A 12081-nucleotide genomic window follows, 5' to 3' on the forward strand; every position below is an offset into this window, starting at 1 on the left:
AATGGGAAAATTCATACCCAATCTCTCGGAACAGCTTGCTCCATTGAGGCAGCTAACAGAAAAGAGAAATGAATGGAGCTGGAACCATGAACAGGAGAAGGCATGGCAAATCTGAAGAAAGTGCTCACTAAAGAACCTCTGTTGAAACTCTATGATGCTGAGAGACCCGTCAAAATCTCAGGTGATGCATCTCAAGTGGGCTTAGGAGTATTACTCCAGAAACATGATCAGGAATGGCTACCAGTGGCATATGCATCTCGTGCATTATCTGATCCAGAAACAAGTTATGCCCAAACTGAAAAAGAATTGCTCAGTATTATGTTTGCTTGCGAGAGATTTCATCAGTTTGTGTCAGGGCAATCTATTGATGTTGAAACCGATCATAAGCCTGTGGCGGCTCTTTTCCTAGCGTATCCGAACCGACTCACAATTAGATAGCCTACGGGGGTTTGCGAGCACAGAGCTTTGGAGCCTCTTCGCCATGGGGGGCCGGTTGACAGAGGCTTAAAAGTGAGGCTGAAGTTTTCGAATAAAGTTTTTCCTTCGACTGCAGTTACCGACTCCGTGTCGTAATTTTAGCGCTGCGTGTAGCACACCGCTACAATTGGTGACCCCGACGGTCCAAACGATTTTTGGACCAGAAATGACCGACGCCGCCTCTGTTCATGCGGTTTCGTTGAAACTGCCGGGTTTCTGGACACAGCGCCCGGACCTATGGTTCCAGCAAGCCGAAGCCCAATTCCACGTTCGCCGGATCACCTCAGAAGACACCCGCTACTACTACGTGGTGAGCTCCCTCGACCAGGACACAGCTGCCCAGGTCGCGGAGTTCGTACAGTCGCCCCCGACAGACGGCAAGTACACGGAATTCAAAGCCCTGCTCCTCAGGATTTTCGGACTCTCACGGCGCGAGCGGGCTGCCCGTTTACTGCACCTGGATGGCTTGGGAGACAGACCTCCATCGGCTTTAATGAATGAGATGTTGTCTCTGGCCGAGGGACACACAGGCCTCCTGTTTGAGCAGGCATTCCTGGAGCAGCTGCCCGAGGACATACGCCTGCTGCTGTCCGACGCGGATTTCAGTGACCCCCGGAAGGTGGCAGCCCGGGCGGACTTGCTGTGGAACGCCAAAAAGGTGAGCGGGGCGTCCATCGCACAGATCTCCCAGCCACGCTCCCGGCAGCAAACTAGTCCAGGCCCGGCCGCAGAGCCCACTAACCCCCGGCCCAATGACCACTGGTGCTTCTACCACCAGCGGTGGGGCGCAGAAGCCCGCCGTTGCCGCCCGCCCTGCAAGTTCCCGGGAAACGCCAGGGCCAGCCGCCGCTGATGGCTACGGCGGCTGGCCATCGGGATAGCCTCCTGTATGTGTGGGATAGCAGGTCGGGACGCCGCTTTTTGGTCGATACTGGGGCTGAGGTCAGCGTTTTACCTCCGACGAGTTACGACACTCGCAGCAGGGCACCGGGTCCCCCCCTGAGGGCCGTGAATGGCAGCACAGTAAGGACCTATGGCACCCGTCAGGTGCAGCTACAGTTCGGCCCCAGCCAGTTCACGTGGGACTTCACACTGGCCGCCGTAGCCCAACCGCTTCTGGGTGCGGATTTTTTGCGAGCTCACAGCCTGCTGGTTGACCTGCCCAGGAAGAGACTGGTACACGCCGAGACCTTTCAGACGTTCTCCCTGGGCGCGGCCCAGTTGCCAGCCCCTCACCTCGGCTCCATCACGCTGTCCGACAACGACTTCACCAGGGTCCTGGCGGAGTTCCCATCGGTTCTGGCACCGCAGTTCACAGCAGCCATGCCCAGGCACGGCGTACAGCACCACATCCCGACACAGGGACCACCCCTCCATGCCCGTGCTCGGCGGCTTCCCCCGGACAAGCTCCGACTGGCGAAGGAGGAGTTCCAGAGAATGGAGGAATTGGGGATCATCCGGCGGTCCGACAGCCCCTGGGCTTCCCCCCTGCACATGGTGCCCAAAGCGACGGGGGGCTGGAGACCGTGCGGCGACTACCGCAGGCTGAACGAGGCTACCACACCGGACCGCTACCCTGTGCCGCACATTCAGGACTTTGCGGCAAACCTGCACGGCGCCCGGATCTTCTCCAAGGTCGACCTTGTCCGAGGGTACCATCAAATCCCGATGCATCCTGACGACGTCCCCAAGACGGCTCTCATCACCCCGTTTGGCCTCTTCGAGTTCCTCCGCATGCCGTTCGGCCTGAAGAATGCCGCACAGACGTTCCAGCGGTTAATGGACGCGGTGGGACGGGACCTGGACTTCGCGTTCATCTATTTGGATGACATCCTCATAGCCAGCAGCAGTCGTCAGGAGCATCTGTCCCACCTCCGTCAACTCTGCGCCCGACTGAGTGAGTACGGTCTTACAATCAACCCTGCCAAATGCCAGTTCGGACTTGATACCATTGACTTCCTGGGCCACAGGATTACTAAAGACGGGGCAACCCCTCTGCCCGCTAAGGTAGATGCGGTCCGCCACTTCCCCCGACCCACCACGGTCAAAGGCCTTCAGGAATTCGTAGGTATGGTCAATTTCTACCGCCGCTTCCTCCCTTCAGCTGCCCGGATCATGCGCCCCCTGTTCGCCCTGATGTCGGGTCCGAGCAAGGACATTACCTGGGACGAGGAGTCCGCCGCCGCTTTCGTTCAAACGAAGGAAGCTTTGGCTGACGCCGCAATGCTAGTACATCCCAGAATGGACACCCCTACCGCCCTCACAGTGGACGCATCAAACACGGCAGTCGGTGGGGTGCTGGAGCAGCTCATCGCAGGTCGCTGGCAACCCCTGGCGTTTTTCAGCAAACACCTGCGGCCACCCGAGCTCAAGTACAGTGCTTTTGACCGGGAACTGTTGGCGCTCTACCTGGCAATCCGGCATTTCAGGTACTTCCTAGAAGGTCGGCCCTTCACCGCGTTCACGGACCACAAACCGCTTACCTTTGCGTTTACGAAGGCATCCGACCCCTGGTCATCCCGCCAGCAACGCCACCTGTCCTACATCTCTGAATACACAACGGATGTCCGGCACGTCTCGGGTAAGGACAATGTCGTGGCGGATGCGCTCTCTCGCCCTACCGTTCATGCCCTTTCCCAAGGGGTAGACTTTGAGGCACTGGCAGAGGCGCAGCAGGTAGATGAGGAGATTCCGAGTTACAGGACTGCAGTCTCTGGTTTGCAGCTCCAGGACTTCCCCGTGGGCCCAGGTGAGAGGACCCTACTCTGTGACGTCGCCACCAACCAGCCCCGTCCGGTCGTCCCCGCAGCCTGGCGGCGACGTGTTTTCGACTCCATTCATAACTTGGCGCATCCCTCCATCCGGACAACTGTCCGGATGGTTTCCAGCAGGTTCGTTTGGCACGGACTCCGCAAACAGGTCAGTGAATGGGCCAGGACGTGCATGCACTGCCAGACGGCCAAGGTTCAGCGGCACACCAAAGCCCCACCGCAGCAGTTCCATCCCGCCCACCGGCGTTTCGACCACATTCATGTGGATATCGTGGGCCCCCTGCCAGTGTCGCGCGGAGCGCGTTACCTCCTGACTATCGTGGACCGGTTCACAAGATGGCCAGAGGCGGTCCCGCTCACCGACACCACCTCCGAATCTTGCGCCCGAGCCCTGATCGCCACCTGGATATCCCGCTTTGGTGTACCAGCCCACATTACCTCCGACAGAGGCGCCCAGTTCACCTCCAGCCTGTGGTCAGCTATGGCCAGCCTTTTGGGGACTCAGCTGCACCACACCACTGCCTACCACCCACAGTCGAACGGGCTAGTGGAGCGTTTCCACCGTCACCTGAAGTCGGCCCTCATGGCCCGCCTGCGAGGAGCCAACTGGGCGGACGAGCTTCCCTGGGTCCTTCTCGGCATCCGCACAGCGCCCAAGGACGACCTGCACGCCTCGTCGGCCGAGTTGGTATACGGCGCGCCCCTGGCCGTCCCCGGGGAGTTCCTACCAGCCCCGAGGGGGCAAGAGGAAGAACCCGCTGCAGTCCTGGGCAGACTTCGCGAGAAGCTCGGTAACCTGGCCCCCATACCCACTTCACAGCATGGGCGGCACCCGACCTGCGTACCCAAAGACCTACGGAACTGTAAGTTTGTGTTTGTACGAAGGGGCGGGCATCGGCCACCGCTGCAGCGGCCATACGAGGGGCCGTTTACGGTGCTCCGGAACAACGGGTCCACGTTCGTGCTGGACGTTGGGGGGAAGGAGGAGGTTTTCACGGTGGACCGCCTCAAGCCGGCCCATGTGGACCTGGCGCAACCGGCCGAGTTTCCGGCGCCTCGGCGCAGAGGCCGACCTCCCAAGCAGGTTCTGGCCCTGGCTGTGGACATTGGGGGGTGTATCGCCGGTTCTGGGGGGGGGTTATGTGGCGGCTCTTTTCCTAGCGTATGCGAACCGACTCACAATTAGATAGCCTACGGGGGTTTGCGAGCACAGAGCTTTGGAGCCTCTTCGCCATGGGGGGCCGGTTGACAGAGGCTTAAAAGTGAGGCTGAAGTTTTCGAATAAAGTTTTTCCTTCGACTGCAGTTACCGACTCCGTGTCGTAATTTTAGCGCTGTTTGTAGCACACCGCTACAAGCCTTTGATTGCATTGTTTAACAAATGTTTAAGCGACTGTCCTTTGCAAATTCAGCAAATGATGATCAAATTGCAAAGATATGCATTAAATGTGTCATACACACCTGGAAAATTCATGCACACAGCTGACACACTTTCCAGGGCTGTGGATCCAACAACAAAAGACGGTCACAGGAACATTATTGATGTTCAGGTATTCATTGATATGGTCATCAAAACTGTACCTGTTGCTCCCAAAAAGTTGGAACTGCTGTGTGTTGAGACAGAGAAGGACAAAATTCTCAGTCAGGTAATACAAGTGGTGATGGATGGATGACCAGATAACAGGCATGACTGTACCTCAGTAGTACAAGATTATTGGAACCATAGATCAGAACTGTCTGTTGTGGATGGGATATTGTACAAAGGTAGTAGAATTGTTATGGCTAAAATTCTCCGTAAAGAAATGCTTGATAAAATTCATGAAGGCCACCTAGACATTGAAAAATATAGGAGAAGGGCACGGAAAGTAATGTTTTGGCCCAGGATGAACTAAGAGATTGCAGAATTGGTGTCTTCTTGTCAAATATGCCTTAAACACCAACCTAGCAACCCTAAGAAGCCATTGCACCCACATCCGAATCCTCATAGACCTTATCAGAAGGCAAGCGTTGATCTTTTTATAACTAACAACAAAGACTATCTATTACTAACAGATTACTACTCATTGTATCCTGAAGTGTGTTGTCTGGGCAGAATGACTGTAGAGAATTTAATTACATGCGTGAGATCAGTGTTTTCCAGACATGCTGCACCTGGTGAAGTTTCCACAGACAGTGGTCCACAGTTCAGTAGTGTTTGCATGAAACATTTTACTCATGAATGGGGCTTTGTTCATACAACATCTCGTCCATTTTTCCCTCAGTCTAATGGATTAGTTGAGAAATTGGTAGGAATTGTCAAGAAAATGATGCACAAAGTAAAAGATAGTGGAGCTGATTTTTATAAAGCCTTGTTAGGCTACCGAAGTACTGCACTTGAATGTGGACTTTCACCTGCTCAGCTCTTGATGGGATGATGTTTGAGAACTAATCTGCCAATGGGTGAGACCTTCTGAGAACAGAGGAAGGGGAACAAGTGAACAGATGGAAAGGTGAACACAAAGCAAAGCAGAAAATATACTCTGATAGACATACTCGTCCATTAGCTGAACTGCATCAGGGAGATGAAGTGAGGATACAAGACAAAGTGAACACATGGACACAGAAAGCTACAGTACGAAGAAGTACAACCCAGATCATACATGGTCCAAACAGAGGAGGGAGCAGTGGTAAGAAGAAATCGCAAAGACATCAAGAAAGACCCTATTTCAGAGATTCAGTTAACAGATGCAGATGAGACAAAACATGTAAATAATAACAAGAAAACACAAGATCTGTGTGTACCACTTAGGTCTACTCGTGTTCGTAAGCCCACAGAAAGACCGATAGAGACTTGTTGAATTATGTATCTGCTTTGATTAACGTTATTAATTGTTTTTCTTTTTAAGGAAAAGAAGATGCGGTGATATCATGTGCAATGATGCGCCAGTACATGATTGGACAGAGCACTGAGCATGTGCGGGATTGCCAGAATGTTCCAGTACGTGGCTGGGTTAAGACATGTTTGTTTATTATCGTAAATAAAAACTCTCTAATTCTCCCAGAATATGATTGTTTACTGTTAACCCACAGTACGTTTAAACAGAAGTAACATATCAACAAGGTTATGGAAAGCATAGATAGCGTGGACAGAGAGTATCTGTTTCCCAGGGCGAATACCAGAGGGTATGCATTGAAGGTGAGAAGTATAGGTTCAAGGGGGATATGAGGGGTAAACTTTTTACTCAGAGAGTGGTAGGTGCTGGGAATTCACTGCCTGGTATGCTGGTAGAGGCAGGTACATCAGAGGTTGGATAGATACATGGATGTGTGGAAGATGGACATAGTGTTGGTTGGAGGATTAGTGTTTGGGTGTTTCTGATTTGCTCTTTAGATGGAATGGCCTGTTCCTGAGCTGTACTGTTCTCTGGAGAGAGAGAGAGAGAGAGAGGGAGAGTGTATGAGGGAGAGAAAGAGAGGAGAGAGAGAATGGAAGAGGGGCAGGGAAGGAGACAGGGGAGGTGAAAGAGAATGGGGGGAGAGAATAAGACAGAGAGAGTGAGAGGGTTGAGAAGGAGGGTTGACTGGTCTTCTGAGTTCCTACGGCATTTTGTGTGTGTTGCTCGGATTTCCAGCATCTGCAGATGTCCTCCTGCTTGTGAAAGCAGCTTTGTACAACTTCAAGGCCTCAATGTCCCCCTCCTCCCAAACCAAATAAACAAGTTCTACTGCAAATTTGCCTCACAGATCACCCTCACTACATCAACGACTACATTGGTGCTGCTTCCAAAACTCGTCAACCTCACCCACTTTGCCTCCAAAATCCACCCTGCCCTCAAATTCACCTGACACCTCCCTCCCCTATCTTCATCTCACTGTTTCTTCCACTGATATCTTTTATAAACTCACCGATTCTCACAGCTACCTGGACCACCCTCTTACTTGTAAAAATGGTATCCCCTTCTCTCAATTCCTCCATCTCCGCTCTCAGGATGAGGCTTTTCATTCCTCCACCATCAATGCTGCCCTCAACCACATCTCTCCCGTTTTGTGCACATCTGCCCTCACACCATCCTCCCGCCACCCCAGCAGGAATAGGGTTCCTCTTGTCCTCACCTACCACCCCACCAGCCTCCACATCCAGCACATAATTCTCTGTATCTTCCACTATCTCCAATGGGATCCCACCACCAAGCACATCTTCCCCCCCACCCCACTACACACACTTCCTGCTTTCCGCAAAGATTGCTCCCTACATGACTCCCTTGTCCATTCATCCCTCCCCACTGATCTTCCTCCTGGCACTTATCCTTGCAAGTGGAACTAGTGCTACACCTGCCCCTACACCTCCTCCCTCACTGCCACTCAGGGGCCCAAACAGTCCTTCCAGGTGAGGCGACACTTGCCCTGTGAGTCTGTTGGGGTCATTCACTGCGTCCTGTGCATCGGTGAGACCTGATGACCACTTGCTGAACACCCACACTCCATCCGCTAGAAAAAGAGGGATTTCCACCCATTTCAATTCCACTTCCCGTTCCCATTCTGACATGTCAGTCCATGGCCTCTACCGTTATGAGGAAGTCACGCTCAGCACGAAGGAACAACACCCTAAATTCTGTCTAGGTAACCTCCAAACTGATGACCTGAATATCAATTTCTCAAACTTCCGGTAATTGCTCCACCCCCTCCCCCTTCACCATTCCACCATTCCCATTTCCCTCTCTCAACTTATCTCTTTACCTGCCCATCACCTCCCTTTGGTGCCCCTCCCCCTTCCCTTTCCCCCATGGCCTTCTGTCCTCTCCTATCAGACTCCCCCTTCTCCAGCCCTGTATCTCTTTCACCAATCAACTTCCTAATTCTTTACTTCACCCCTCTCCCTCTCTCCACTTCACCTATCAACTACCTTGTTGTTCTGCTTCCTCCCATCCCCCCACCTTCTCGCTCTGACCCCTCGTCTTTTTCTCCAGTCCTGATGAAGGGTCTCAGCTCAAAATGTCAACTGTACTCTTTTCCACAGATGCTGCCTGGCCTGCTGAGTTCCTCCAGCATTTTGTGTGTGTTGCTCGGATTTCCAGCATCTGCAGATTCTCTCTTGTTTGTAAAGACTCATGCCCATTCAGCCGGAACATCACCAACAACCCACACCCTTTGTTGTCAAGAGAGAGGAGGTGAGAAAGCTGTTCAGTAAGCTATTACCCTGATTCAGTCTCCCCTGTTATCCTGAACATTGTGTTGACCAGCTGTCTACAGTCTTTGCAGCCATCTTCAATCAGTCTCTCAAACTATGCACTCTTCCAGCATGTTTCAAGAAATCTGTTATTATTCTAGTTCCCCCCCCCAAAAAAAAAGCAAATATTTCTGGACTCAATGTCTGCAAGCCTGGGTGTTGTTACCTCATGGGACCTCAGGTAGCAGAACCATTTTATTTTGATTCAATCCTTCCAGCCCTTCGAGACACGCTGCCCCAGCAATTCCCGACAAACCCAATTAACCCTAACCTAATCACGGCACAACTTACACTGACCTATTAACCTACCTGCCACTTTTTGGGCAGTACGGGGGGGGGGGGGCAGGTCGCGAGGAGGATCTCCTGCTGGTCTTCATCCTAAGCCTGGTCAAATGGCTAATCATGGGTCCAGGCTGCGGACAGTTGAGGGCTCTGCCAGGCCCAACTGCCTGCCCCTCTTCCAAGGATGCATTCGTGCCTGGCTGTCCTTGGAGAGAGAGCCTGTGGTCATAATGGGTACAGTGGGGGATTTCCAGGAGCGGTGCTCCCCCGGGGATTTGACTGTATTCTAGACAGTAATAATCATATTTTAATTTGCATTTATTCACTATCTTGTAAACACTTACTGTTTGAACTTTGTGTTTTTGTTGTGCAAATAAACTTTTGTGTTTGTTAAAAGGAACTGTGGGAGGGAATTGGAGCACGAGGACAAACCCACGTGTGCGACAGGGAGGACACACTTACAGACGGCACTGGAATTGAACTCTGGAACTCCCCGAGGTGTAAGAACGTCGTGGAAATGGCTTTGCTGCTCTGCACTCGGAACTTCTACTTCCTACGTTAACAAAAACCCCAGCAGAGGATTTACTTCTTGTGGCATTTGATAACATGTCATCCCCCGACATATTGATGCAACTACAAAAGGCGGCAAGGGAGCAGCTATATTTCATTAGGAGTTTGTGGAGATTCGATTTGTCCCCTAAAACATTCAAAAACTCCGACTGATGTCCCATGGAGAGCATTCTGATAGGTTGCATCACAGCTGGTATGTGGGGGGTAGGGGGTGGAATGCACAGGACCTAAAGAAGCTGCAGGAGGTTGTAAATTTAGTCAGCCCTATCAGATTGGGAATTCTTCATTTAGTGTAATGTAATTGAAGTAAAAATAAGTTACAACTTTTAAACTGAAAATTGAAGAGTTGAGATATGGACGTAATGACAGGAATTCTTGGCAGTTCTTGTGACGTGCTTCAACTTGATATCTATTAGCTAAGTCTGTTTTGAATATTAAACCAGATCATTCTTATTGGGAAAAATTGGTCTTCCTAACCATTGTTAATTGCAATGAAGATAAATCAACAAACTCTCAGTGTAAAAGTTTCATTTGAAAGACTCATGTAAAAAGTAAAAAAGTTCTGGCAGATATTATTAACCCAAGCATAAAAGCCAGAAGTGAACAACTCTGGTTTTGCTCACAAACTAGAATAAATTGATTGCTACCAACACTTCGTGTTGATGACACGTATAGCTAATTCCCTTCAGAAGAACAACAAGTCATACAACATGGGTAGTCTGAGTCAAGTCAATACAAACTAACTTACAGGATGATCTGACATTTAAAACTACTTGTGGAAATGTTCAGGAAATACACCCAGCATCTGTAAAAATAAAAATAGAATTAATGGTGCAAGTCAAAGAGCCTTCCTCAGAGTTAGGAAAATTAGAAAATAAATACCAAGATGAAAAAGGGACTCAATGACCAAGCCTTCAATGTCTCCTGGCATTGAGAATTCCTTAAGCACCACTGTCTGGGTGAAAAAATTGTTGCTCATCTCAGTCCTAAATGATCTGCCCATTATTCTGTGACAATGATTCCTCGTTTCAGGCCCTCAGCCAGAGAAACATTCTTTGTGTCCACATTATCAAGTCTTGTAAGAAGTTTGGAAACTTCAACGAGCTTGTAAACTTGGAAAATGCAAACCATTCAGCAAACCTACTATCCCATTCCTCCATATATTTTTGGTGGTAAGGAGACTAAAATTGTACACAATATTCTAAATGCCATCTCACCATTTAACATGTATGTAACAAAATACATTGATGAAGGTAGAGCAGATGTAGTGTATCTGGATTTTAGTAAGGAATTTGATAAGGTTCCCAATGCAAGGTTCCTTCAGAAAGTAAGGAGGCTTGGGATCCAAGGAGACCTTGCTTTGTGGATCCAGAATTGCCCACAGAAAGTAAAGGGTGGTTGTAGATGGCTTATATGTTCCACAGGGATTAGTTCTGTGACCCCTCCTGTTTGTGATTTTTATAAATGACCTGGATGAAGAAGTAGAAGGGTGGGTTAGTAAATTTGCTGATGACACAAAGGTTGGGAGTGTTGTGGATAGTGTGAGAGCTGTCAGAGGTTACAGTGGGGAATCGATAGGATGCAGAACTGGGCTGAGAAGTGGCTGAATGGACTTCAATCCGGATAACTGTGAAGTGGTTTATTTTGGTAGGTCCAATTTGAAGACAGAATATAATATAAAGGTAAGACTCTTAGCAGTGTGGAGGATCTGAGGGATCTTGGGGTCCATGTCAATAGGACACTCAAAGCTGCTGTGCAGGTTGAAAATGTTGTTAAGAAGGCATATGGTGTATTGGCATTTATCAACCATGGGATTGAGTTCAAGAGCCATGAGGTAATGTTACAGTTATATAAGACTTTGGTCAGACCCCACTTGGAGTACTGTGTTCAGTTCTGGTCACCTCACTACAGGAAGGATGTGGAAACCATAGAGAGGGTGCGGGGGAGATTTACAAGGACGTTGCCTTGGTTGAGTGAACTTGGCCTTTTCTCCTTCGAGCAATGGAGGATGAGAGGTGACCAGAAAAGGTCTATAAAATGATGAGGGACATTGATTGTTTGGATAGCCAGAGGCTTTTTCTCAGGGCTGAAATAGTTAACACAAGTGGGCATAGTTTTAAGGTGCTTGGAAATAGGCACCGAGGGGATGTCAGGGGTTAGTTTTTCACACAGAGAGTGGTGACATCCACCACTTGAGTGAAATGAGCTCGTGCGTCTTGCCTCTCGTGATAACACATGCCCTCTAAACCAGGCAGCATGCTGGTAAACCTCTTCTGCCCCCTCTCCAAAGCCTCAACATCCTTCCTCTAGTGGGGCATCCAGAACTGTATGCAATAGCCAAACCAGAGTTTCATAAAGTTACAACATGACTTCCTGGCTTTTGAAGTCAGTGCCTCACTAATAAAAGCAAGTATTCCATCGGCCTTCTTCACCACCTAATCGATCTGTGCAGCCAACTCCAAGGAGCTATGAACATGGATCCCGAGATTTCTCCGTTCAGCAACACTGTTCAGGATCTTGCTCTTAATAGGGTGCTGTTTCCATGCACTTGCCCAGCTGAGGTGCAACACCTCACATTTATCTGGGTTAAACTCCCTCTGTCATTTCTCTACCCATGTCTGCATCTGATCTGTATTGTGTTGTACTCTTTGCCAGACTTCTACACTATCCACAGCTCCACTGATCTGCAAATTCACCAACACACCCATCTAAATTTTCAGTCAGCTTATTTATTTACTTCACAAGCAGCAGAGATCCCTACAGAACTTCACTAATT

General features: G+C 50.0%; 1 long non-coding RNA gene across 1 annotated transcript in view; it reads left to right on the forward strand.

Moving 5' to 3' along the window:
- LOC132382661 (uncharacterized) overlaps positions 1-10080 on the forward strand; it is a 42377-nt gene extending 32297 nt beyond the window's left edge. Inside the window, exons 2-4 of the long non-coding RNA XR_009508441.1 lie at positions 6133-6224; positions 8244-8394; positions 9133-10080. This is a non-coding gene — a long non-coding RNA (uncharacterized LOC132382661). The remainder of the gene's footprint in view (positions 1-6132; positions 6225-8243; positions 8395-9132) is intronic.
- Positions 10081-12081: the final 2001 nt, after the last annotated feature.

The sequence above is a fragment of the Hypanus sabinus genome, chromosome 28 (genome assembly GCF_030144855.1).
Source record: "Hypanus sabinus isolate sHypSab1 chromosome 28, sHypSab1.hap1, whole genome shotgun sequence".
NCBI classification, from domain to species: Eukaryota; Metazoa; Chordata; class Chondrichthyes; order Myliobatiformes; family Dasyatidae; genus Hypanus; species Hypanus sabinus.